The sequence below is a fragment of the Prunus persica genome, chromosome G8 (genome assembly GCF_000346465.2).
Source record: "Prunus persica cultivar Lovell chromosome G8, Prunus_persica_NCBIv2, whole genome shotgun sequence".
In the NCBI taxonomy this organism is placed as follows: Eukaryota; Viridiplantae; Streptophyta; class Magnoliopsida; order Rosales; family Rosaceae; genus Prunus; species Prunus persica.
Genome location: NC_034016.1, coordinates 6,361,568 through 6,371,845, shown reverse-complemented (window position 1 = coordinate 6,371,845; position 10,278 = coordinate 6,361,568). Strand labels below are relative to the sequence as shown.

Here is a 10,278-nt window from a genome sequence, read left to right as displayed (position 1 = left end):
TGATTAAATTTGAATAAGAAACAGTTCTCTAATCACGTTAATCCAAGTTTGTTGAAAACCAAATTTCACAAGTAAAGAGATCATTCCAATTAATCCTATCATAAGCATCTTGCATGACTAATTTAATTGTCATTCGAGGTTTTTTAAAACAGTTTTTTAGGGAACCACCCTCTCTCTCCTTATCCGATGATCAAGACAATTCCCGCGAAACTCTTTCATTTCATAGAAGTTTATTCTTACAAAGCAAATAGCATTTAGGTTGTATAGTACTGCTAAAGTTTTTTTTTTCTTTTCAAAATCAGTGCATTAATAAACGATGACATGGTTGAAGAGGTTCCCTTCTGGCTGGAATCAATTGTAAATGATGACATGGTTGTATCCTCTTAATTGTTATCAATGAGTTCTTCTTTCGCAAAAAAAAAAAACAAAAAAAAAAACCCGAAAGGGCTAGAAAAACACAACTGGAACAGCAAGAGAAACAAATGCAAAAAGGGGAGAATCCACTAGAATCAAGCTCCAAACTAACTAAAGGATCAGATCCCCTAACGAGAATAAAAACTATAGTCTAAAATAAGCAGAAGTGGCATTTTTCAAACACGATTATCATCATCAGACTCAGTTATATAATTCTGATGATAATCATGTTCATGTTGATGAAGCCACACAATTAATCTAATGGTCGTAATTACTCCGTATCAACGAAAAGTTTAAGAAAGACTAATATGGAAGGAACTGTGAGACCAGAGAAATAAGGAAATCGCATAAAAATGGAACAGAAGATACCATGTAGAGAGATTCTGATTTTTCGAAATCATATCGAACTACAAGATCGTTGTTCTCCTCAACAACAAGATGGCGGCGGACGAGGCAGATCGTTGTTCTCCTCAACAGCAAGCTCCGTACGCTCCATGGATATAGAGAAAAGATGGAGGTGACGGCGGTGCTTGGCTTAGTTAGGGTTCTGTAAAGAGGAGACGAACAGAAATGAAAAAGAAAATGTCGGCTCTTTAATAAATATATATATATATATTTTTTTATATATAGTTTTGATGCATCTAAATATGTTGTTTATGCAAATAGATAACAATTTGCATTTTTACTACAGTGGATTCGTAAAATAAGTCATAGTTGTTGGAGGTCAGGCTTTCGATACTAACTGCTGGCACCCAAATTTTGAATTTTTTTTTTTATAATCTTGGAAACAGCTTTGGGGATATCTCCAGATAGAGTGTAGTTTCTCAAGTTCATCGTGCGAAGCGAAGCATCCTCATATTCTCAAACTCTGCCAAAATAGACAGAGTCAGTTTGTTGTAATTAAGATCCAAAGTGAGTGGAAGGCTTAAGAACCGATTGTATTTCGATTTACTTATAAAATTGGAAATGTTTAAGAAGGGTTTTCAATTTCAATTTGACCATGAAGGAGTTTTTGTAGATATTCATGGATTATAACTTATGTTCCATGGAAACCTTTTCTTGTACAAAAGAAAATTGAGGATGCAACCATGAATTCCGTAGCTTATGTGCATAAATTTCGTGGAGGAGATTTCAAATGGAAAATGTGGTGGAGGAATCACCATATGTCCCTACAATATCTTCACCACATTGCTCATGAGCAGAGGTGGAGGCACATAGGGGTCAGTGCAGTTACTATACCCAACTGAAATTTTATTTTTAAAAAAATAGTAATATTATGCAGGAGTTGACATATGGGCCAACACAAGAAATCAACACGAAAGCCCAAGTCCTTTACCATATGCAATGGGGAAGTCCAGCAGCTAAAGTAGATTTCAGCGTGGGCCCTATTGACCACCAAATATTCTAAAATCATATACTACTCATTCCCAAAAGGATTAGAATTATTATTATAATTATATATTGCCTTCTTGTATAAATCAATAAACCTAAGCCTTCTTCTCTTTTCTTGGGTCAGAAACACAATTACACTAGCCAGTTGCTTGTGAGTTTTTCTTCTTCTCAAATTCTAATTATATTATCAAGTATTTTTATTTCTATTGATTTTAATAAGTCTTTCAATTTATGTGTAGATTACCAAAGGGAAAAAGGCTTTGGAGATATTTGGTAATCGCTATTCAACTCCAATTATGGATTTGTCTATCCCTTGTAATTTTTGTTCCGTAGTATGTAATTGTTTATCCCTTTAATGCAATTGTGAACATGTGTTTGTGAATTTTTAATTTTATTTTATAAATTTCTATATATATAATTATCTGTTGGTTTGATTAATATATTGCTTTGAATTGAATGCTCAATTTGTTTCAGTTGATAAGTTTGAGAAGATGTTTATAATTGTTTCAATTTAAATTTAGTTCATATATGTGTTTCAGTTGTGGAAAGATTTTTCAAAAGAAAATCAAAGTCTGAGTTAGTGGAGTCATCACTTGCAAAAGGTCAAAAAAAAAAATGAAAGTAGTTGAAACCAAACTACGGAAGTTGGAAAATCTGTTAGCTGATCCCGGATTACGTAATCAAATATTGAGTTACCATCCAAATGTTTGAGACCAACTTCAAAGAGCTTATCTGCAAAAAGGTCATTGTCAACCTCAAGGGTATAATTTTCCTTAGAAAATTTTAGAGCAAAACAAAGACGATTTAATCTGGTTGGTTTAGTGAGTTTCCTACTTGGTTAGAGTACATCATAGAAAAAGATGCTGCCTTTAGTCTATGTTATTATCTTTTTAAACCTGATATTGGAGAGCAATCTGATGGTGAATCTTTTGTTGGTGTTGGATTTTCGAATTGGAAGAAAAAAGATAGACTACAAATTCATGTTGGAGGACTGAATAGTGCCCATAATAAAGCTTGGAGAAGTTGTGAGGTCGTATTAAACCAAAAGCAGCATATTGAAACAATTCTCTCAAAACACTCAAACCAACATCAAATTGATTATCGAACTCGTTTAGGTGCATCAGTTGGTGTTAATAGGATACTTTTACAACAAGAACTTCCATTTCGTGAGCATGATGAATCTGAAAATTCACCCAATTAAGGGAATTTTCTTGCATTTTTACAATGGCTATCGTTTCAATGATGATATAAAAGCTGTCATGCTAAAAAATGCTCCTGAAAATATGAAGTTGACATCACTTGATATCTAAAAGGACATTTCAAGAGCTATTTCAACGGAAATTATCAATGCAATCATCAGGGATATTGATGATTCATTATTCGCCATTCTTGTTGATGAATGATGTGACATGTCTTCTGTAGGGGCTTTTTTCTTCCGGTAGCTACAAATGGGTTGAGCTGTCGTAAAGGGCAGATTGATGAAATTGCCCCCTTTGTCTGAATTCGAAAATCAAGCCAAAAATGCTTCAAAAGGGCAGTAGAGCCTTAAGAAGCATCTTGGTTACCTTCACCATCCAGAACAACAGCAACTTACAGATGATTTCTTAATGCTTACAGATAAATTTTCTAGCTTGGCATGAGAGGCTTGTGGGATGGAAGCAAAATCAACATGAGTTTAGCACTGAAGAGAAAATTATGCTTTCTTGGGGAAAAAAAAGGGGGTGTTAAGGTAAGAAAGGAGAGGTTTGCAAGAAAATTTGGTTGAGAAGAGGTAAAGGAAGAACAATGTTCTTCCTGCAACTTGACAGATTCTGAAAGTGGTCTGCCAGAAGAGGAAAATGGAGAAGGGTGAATAGTGCATGAAATTGCTGGGTTTTGCAGGCAAGAGAGGAAGCTTGCTCTCTGGATGTGGGTTTTCTTTGGTTGGGTAGAAGAGGCCCCTTTTATAGCCGCTGGAAGCTATCACTTCCCAAGAAACCCTAATGACTTCTACCCATTTTGGCCAAGCTTTTCCCTTCCTTTCTCATCTCCTCCCTTGACTTTTCCTATCTTGGTGAAATTTCCTCTGCCTATTTGCACAAAATCAGAGATTTTTAGGAGCTTAAGGCCCCTTTCCCACAGCTGTTTCAATGGGAGACTTCCATTCCCAGCCATCTCCTTCCTTTCTTTCCTTCCTTTTTCCATGGCCAGGTCTGATGGGGGAAGGAATTGGGGTATGTATGTTGGTTCGAAGGGTGCTTCTCTTCCTGGCAGCTTGCACGTTAGTATCCCTTGGTTCTTCGGGTGTTTTGTGCTTGGAACTTGTTCCTTCCCATATGCTGGAGCCTTTCAGCAGCTCTGCATATGTGGACATCTTGCTCCCTTCGTGGATTCTGTTTTTTCAGTAAGGGGCTGATGCTTTTGCTGCTTCTCATTTCCAATTGTATGGGCCTTCTAAGATAATGAGTTGGTTTGTCAAAATAAATGGGCTAACCTCAACAAGTGTTGGACTATTTTTGTTGAGGTGTTGGGCTAATTTGGTTAAGCTAATGGGCTATTTCCTCCTTTGTGCCCACCCATATGTTTGGGCCTAAGAAATGGGCTTGAGTCCCGAGGCTTCCAAGCAACTCGAGACTTCCATTTCTCGGCCCATCAATAGGCCTCATGATGATTTATTACCATCCATACCATAACTCACTCAAGCAAGCCCGGGGCATCTTGCGTGGCTTGGGCCCACTTAAGCTTGTAACGTGACGTGCTGCTTATTTGCTTGGCATGGCATGTGTGCAAGCACATATGAAGAACTTTCGCGTGCCCAAATCGGGTTTCTTCTAGATAAGGTATTGCATTGGGCCAAGAATTTATTTGGGCCAAACCGTGGATTTTTTGGGCCTCAACATTTTCAAAGGAGCAGATGGCCATTGTGCTACGTTATGTGGATAAAGGTCATGTAATTGAGCGTTTTGTAGGTATTGTGCATGTTATAGATATTAAATCTTCCTCACTCAAGTTAGCCGTTAATGATTTATTTTTGAGACAGGCATTAAGCATCTTTAGATTGCGAGGGCAAGGTTATGATGGCGCAAGTAATATGAGAGGTGAGTTTAGTGGTCTTAAAACACTCATTCTAAATGAGAATGACTTTGCTTTTTATGTTCATTGTTTCACTCATCAACTTCAACTAGCTCCGGTGGCTGTGGCAAAGAATCATTCAGAAATTGTAGATTTACTTACTTTGGTGAATGTTGTGGGTGCATCAGCTGAGTGCCGTGATATGCTGAGAGAAAAGCATCATGATGCAATATTTGAAGCACTCAATAGCAATGAGCTCTTAAGTGGGAAAGGCCTGAATCAAGAAACTAATCTTAAGTAGTCTAGTGATACACGGTAGAGCTCTCATTATAATTGTTTAATCAGTTTGGAAAATATGTTTCTATCTGTGATAGATGTGCTTAAGATTGTAAGAACAGATGGATCAGGTTACGAACAAACATTTGAAGCAAAGGTTCTATTGAATTTTATGCAATCATTCAGCTTCATTTTTGGTCTACACTTGATGAAAAAAAAAATTTGGGAATCACGAACGACTTGTCTCATGCATTACAAAAGAAAGATCAAGATATTGTGAATGCTATGGACTTGATCAGAATATGTAAATATGTAAAGGAAGATTGAAAAGTATGAGAGATAATGGTTGGCATTCTTTACTTGATCAAGTTTCTTTCTTTTTGTGGCATGTATCATATTGAAATTCCTAAAATGGATTATATTTTTTCAGTGGAGGGAGATCAAAATGTAAATCTTAGCCCATTACAAACTTACATCATTATCGTATTTATTTATTCGTTGATGTCATTGATATTTAGCTCCGAGAGTTAAATGATCGGTTCAATGAGAAGAATACTGAATTACTTCTTTGTATGGGATGCTTGAGTCCAAGTAATTCATTCTCTGCTTTTGATAAAGCAAAGTTGATGCGACTTGCCCAATTTTATCCAAGTGATTTTCTGAACATGACCTCAAATTACTCGAAGAACAACTTGAGAATTACATTTGGGATGTGAGCCCTAACAATAAATTTACAGAATTGAAAGGGATTGCTAATCTTGCGCAAAAGATGGTTGAGACAAAAAAACATTAGACCTACCCTTTAGTGTTCAATAACAAATGAATGAAGAAGTCATCTGGTCATTTAATCTCATCCCTTCATTTTAAAAATGCAATTTCAGCCGTTGAATAAGTGGCTATACCGGTACAATGGATGTACCACAGAATTTTCATTGTTAGCTTGCCATAATTTTGATGCATACCTTTAGCATGCACGCAACATGCGTGGGGCAGTAACCATCTTTGGAAATCTGGAGTCAAACCAAACAGAAACCTAACCTAACCTCTATTTGATTTGTTAATTGGGGTTTTTATGGGCTTAAATGCATGTGATTAATTTCCAACAATTTGAAACCCCTAAGGGTAAGGCTAATCAATTTAAAATTCAACGAAGAAAGAAGCCCAGTCAATGCTTGTCAAAAGTTACAAACAACCATTATGCATGATTAGTTGTGTCACCAAATAATTCAAACCGGTCAAATGAGAACTAGGGTGACGAATGGCCGTCACCAAATTCATATTATTCTTACAAGGATTCTCTGCCTCTCTTGTTCTTATTTGATTTTTAATCCCAACATTTGTTTACAAATTCAATTCTTATATTATATTACAGTCTCCGTCACGCAGTCTCATTGGAGTATTGACATAAACTACACTGAAATACGTTCCCAATAAAAAATAAAAAAATTCCGGAAAATCAGTAGTTAAACTCATAAATAACAAAACCTTAAGAAGCTGTTTTTTATAAAGACAATCAAAAAATGCCAATCACATATCAACTGCTGTAAGATCAGAACTTCGTTCTTTCTCTTTTCATGGTTCAAATTTTCCTTTCTATCTTTTGATTTAATGCAAGAATTGCATAGAAATGAACCAGACATAACAAAAGGACAACACAAGCTCTAGCATCAGTTCCTTACACACACACAGAGATCAAAGCTCTAACTAAAATTTGTTTTGCACATAATAATAAGTGACCAAAAAAAATCAGAAACCGATATGAAAAACTTCTTAATCTCAAATTTTCAGATTGTCATCATTAGAGAAAAAAAAAAAAGGGAAGTGAAAAAAAAGAGAGATGAAAATTAGGGTTGTAGAGTATTGGTATATAAAGTAAATGTAAATTTTGTGTATTTTTGTATGTAAGGATTTTTGCTTAGATGACTAAAAAAACTTGCAAATGCATAGAGAAAAGTTTAGATATGTTCTTGTATGTGAATCTTTTAATTAGTTAATTTTTTTCATCGGAAAAGAAAAGTGAATGTTTCTTTGGTTTGTTAATAAAAAATAGTTATAAATCGGTATTTTAATTACTCTACTATATAGGAAGAGAGATCAAATTCGAATACAAAAGAGCAGATGACTAAGACGGTAGTTTTTCTAGCATCCTGCATTCGTACTCGATTCAAAGTATGAGTCACAAAAATGCTTTCCAAATAGCACACTATAACATCATATTACTTTATGAGGTATGTTCACCTTCTTAATACGTTTAATATAGTCTTAACCTCTGTTCACTTTAGATGTTCCAGTGAACTTCAAGGTTTCATCTTTAGAAACCAATCCAAAAATATTACGCTCAGAAATAATGAGTGGAAAGTTATAAGGGGTAAGTTATAAGGGGTTCACTTTATAGCCATAAGATCAATTCAAGTGCTGGGGAGAATTGAGATAAAGTTTTATAATCGGGTAGGTGAGGAACCCAAACCTGAATTTAATATCCAGCAGGTCCGAAAAAAAAAAAGAAGAGGCAAGTTCGAAGTTTGAACAGAAAAAACCCATTGCTCTAAAACCCATAGCTCTGAGAAACTGCTAAGCTCTGAGAAACGGTTGAAGGCAACGGTTAACGACGGTTGAAGGCAACGGTTGAACGCCAGTCCGTTCTCCAAACCCTGAAAAAGTATTTATTTTGAGTGGAAGGGGCAAAGGTGTGGATTCTGAAACAGTGAAGGGGCGAATCAGTGGAAGGGGAAGGAGAGAAGCCGTATTCGTTGGAAGTGATAAGTTCCATTTGTGGAGCAAAGCTGCACAAAGACCCCGCACAGACACCTTGCGATTATTCAATAACTAGCATTTGGTGAGTAATTTATGGAATTTGAGCTTAGGGTTAGAGTAACGGTTTTCCCCAATTTGTGCCATCAATGTTGTTGGATTTGGCATCTCTTCTTTGTGCTTTACTTACATGTTAATTTTTGCTTGGGTATATGTTAAAAAACGAATGAAAATCAAGTCAATAACATGTATATAATGATCTGAATAAGATAATGGTGTTGAATTGGAGGAGGCCCTCAAAACCTTCCACATTTGAAGCAGTGCAGAGTGCAAATTACCTCTCTGGCGCTAGAATTTATACATTTTTTGAAATAAATATTATTTCATTTGTTACTAAATTTGCCTGTGAAAAATGAGAACAGATAATAATAAAAACTCATGAATAAAAGTGCAAAGCATTTGAAATAAAGGTTGATCTATGACAATTGTGGATGACTGAAGAAAAAGCTAGAAAGAAAGAAGGATGTGGCAATGGCTTGGCAAGCAGATAGCAGAGTAGATGCTTTGCTTTGCTTCCTTCCACCATATTTCTTATTTATTTATTTATTTTGTGTTGTGTATGAGATGACAATAATTGTCATGTGTGTGAAGTGCAGAACTTGCCTAGATTGCACTCACACTCACTCATGCATCAACCATTGATTGGAGTTTGGATCCATAAATAAAACACATGAAATTGTTTGTAATTCACAGAATCATTGCATCAATAGGTATTTGCACAAAATTTATCATATTGCTTTGATGATGTTAAAGCCTGTGATCAGTAATCCCTATGCGCATGTACTTTGTAAAATTTGTAATGTGCCTGGTTGACTAGTTGTGTAAATACCAATGTGATTGTGCAAATACGTGGTAGTATATGTGTTCATGTTATTTCATCTTGTATTTCAGGAAATGGGATCCAACGTGGAGCTGGTATAGCCAGAGTCAGAGGCATATTCGTCACAAGTGAACAACTGCTCACATGCAAATCCATCCCTAGCTACAATTCGAGCGAAGTTGAGTGCCGAACAATTAGAACAATTCAAGACATCATGCTTTGGCCATCTTCTGAATATAGATAAGATTCAGTTTAGCGGGCAGATTGTGCATGGGGTTGTGTTGCGTAGAGTAGCAGGGCAGGGTGTGAAAGACTTGGATGGACTGAGTTTCTTAATAGGGTGCGACGTTACTCAGTTCACTCGTCAGGATTTCTGTTTGATCACAGGGCTTCGTAAGTGATGAAATTAGACTTCAAAAAAGATATTTTATAGACGAAGGAATTACATGTAATGCTTTAGAAGAAGCATTTCTGAGGTGTACAGAGGAAAATGACATCTACAAGCTAGCTCTTGTTTACTTTGCTGAGTTAGTGGTTTTGGGAAGGGACAAGCATTTGAACATCAATCTAAATTACCTGACCCTTGTAGAGGACTTGGATGCGTTCAACAGGTATCTGTAGGGTTCGGTGTCCTTTGACAAAACCCAAGACAGTCTATTTTCTGCACCAACAAAGTATGTGAAAAGCTTTGAAAATGAAAAGGGAAGAGGGAAGGGGAAAAGTAAGATAACGGGAACAAGCAGGAGAAATGAGAAGGGCAAGAAGGATAAGCGTGGTGAAGTGCAAAGGGGTGGCTGGAGTTTTAAAGGTTTTACGTATACTTTCCAGGTACATGGTAATAATGTTCATGTCAGTTATGTTTTATGGACTTTAAAACTTAAATAATGACTTTTGTCCTGTGAATTGTGTAGATTTGGGTATATGAATTAATTCCTAGAATGGCGGACCTGAATTACTGCAAGGTTGTTGATCCGACAGCTATCCCGCATATTTTGCGATGGAGAACTACTACATCTGTTCCCGAGATGAGAAAGTTGAACAATTATTTTTTCCAGAGCAAAGAGGTTTGGTTTGCAGCCCTTGGAACTATTTATAAGATTCAATGAAATTATGAAGTAGAATGATTGAATATGACTCTTGTCTGTATTCTAAAACAGTCAGTTCAGTTGCGGGCGCTATGTCCGAGTGAAGAGGAAATGAGACAACCATATTGGAGTTGGCCACAGGATCGCCCTGCTGTTGTCTCGGCAGAGTCAATTCTTTCTCCATCTGCTGACCTTGATGAGTTGAACAAGGTAGTAAGCTTGTTGAGGTTCGAGTTGTTTCAAGTAAAGCGAAAAAAGGACGTCCTTGAGTTAAAGGTCATAAGGATGGAAAAACTTTTGGACCACTGTTTAGGTCCTCAGTTTGAACAGGAAGTAAGGAGGGACCTACCTTTACTGAAAGAGAGGACGAATCGTTGTGCCATCTCACATCTATTTAAGGGAAGTGAGGAAATGGATGATATTCAATGG

General features: G+C 36.4%; 1 long non-coding RNA gene across 1 annotated transcript; it reads left to right on the top strand.

Moving 5' to 3' along the window:
* On the top strand, positions 9,779-10,006 carry LOC109950591. Its single transcript, XR_002272840.1, has 2 exons — positions 9,779-9,828; positions 9,922-10,006. It is a non-coding gene; the product is annotated as an uncharacterized LOC109950591 (long non-coding RNA).